Genomic DNA, 1,756 nt, shown 5'->3' on the forward strand with positions numbered 1-1,756 from the left:
AAGTCCACCTGGGCATTGTGGTCACTCTGCACTTCTCAGAACTTAGACATGCTCTTTGGAACGGTTGGTAGGGACAGTATTGTGAGAGCCTTTGTTTTCCTACTGGATAAAATGTGGAATGAAAATAGAAATTTACGTCTGTTACAAAGAGGGAAGAGGGCAGTCAGTGGAGAGAAAATTGAAATTAGATAGCAAGAATAAGTTCTAGTGGCCTATAGCACCATAGGGAGACCACAGTTAACAATTTATTGTATAATTTCAAATAGCCAGTAGAGAGGATTTTGAATGCTTCTAAACACAAGAAATGATGAATGTTTGAGTTGATGGATATGCTAATTATCCTGATTTGATTGTTGCACATTGTACACATGTACCCAAATTTCACCATGTAACCCATAAATATATACAATTATTATGTGTTGATTAAGAAAAAAATAAATTTAATAAAATAAAAATAAAAAAATAAATGAAGAGATCTGTATTTCGTGCTTCTGACACTGGGGACTGAGATTTGTACCCACTCCCGCACTCTTGTCAACACGGTGGTGAAACATGCCTGGGGGTGCTGTACTTAGGTGGGTTCTCCAGAGCTTGAGTGCTGGCGGGTGGCACAGCATCAACCTCAAGCACGGTCTTAGGATCTCATCCTAGGACTCTGTTCCCTTCCCAGGTGAGCATTCGTACCAGAGGCTGGTTTTCAAAACAAGATGCCCATCCGACTTCAGAAGGAGAGATGCACAGAGGAACAGTGAGGATGTTCCACAGCAGAATTGTGATCCAAAAGATCTCCCGAGATCAGGACGATCTGACACGTGAAGTGAATGGAATAGATGCACCAGGTTGAGTGTAGGGAAGTAGAGGAGAGAGGAGTTTGAGAGCAGCACATGTAAAAAATCCTGAGGGTTTGTATGAAAATAAATTTAACAGGAGTCAACAGAATTATGTGACTGCCAAAGGGAGAAAAAAAAAATGTGAGCTCTGTGGGGTATTGTGGGATATTTTGTTACCATATCTATAGAACCCAGACCTAATGTCTGGAAAGCCAGAGGCAGTAATTAATAATGCCAGTGATTATCATCATTGATGCTGAGTGTCATCTCACTCTCTGTTGACTCTTCATGTTACCAGTAGCTTAGGAAGAGTTACGCTAAGTGACTTCGGGGTCCGGGTTGGGCTGATTGCAGAGCAGGCTGATTCAGAGGCTGTATGCATGCCTCAGAGCTCAGGGTGGTCTCTCCACCGCTCAGCTGCAGTGTCTTTCTGCTTGGCTCCTTGACAGGCCTGGCTGCTGGGATGGTGAACAGCTGCACCCCTAGCCTCACCTGACACTGCTGGGGGCGGAGACAGCTTCTTCCCTGTTGCTCTGGGCAGAGCCTCAGGATTAGCTCTGAAGGGCCTGGAAATCACGTCACCTGCTGTCCTCTTCGGCCTGGGATGGGATGGCCCGGGGTGAGGGCCAAGTGCTCTGGGAAGAGAGAAGCAGCCGGATGCAGGGGAGGACTGGGGTGTGGGTTCTGGGAGATGTGTGGATGAGGCTAACAGCAGAAGAGGCAGCTGTCGGCAGCTGGTGCCGTTCACACTGGTATAACTCATGGGATAAAGAAAATGCTTCACCACATGGCACTGGCCTCGTGAGATCAAATCCAGGGGCTTGTGTGACATGTGCACCACTTCTTTCTGTAAAGGGCAAGAATGGAATGTTGTGATGTATTCAGAATATGAGCAATCTAGACCCCTGATCACAGCAAGAAATGTG

Source organism: Galeopterus variegatus, unplaced genomic scaffold (assembly GCF_000696425.1).
Source record: "Galeopterus variegatus unplaced genomic scaffold, G_variegatus-3.0.2 Scaffold4667, whole genome shotgun sequence".
NCBI lineage: Eukaryota > Metazoa > Chordata > Mammalia > Dermoptera > Cynocephalidae > Galeopterus > Galeopterus variegatus.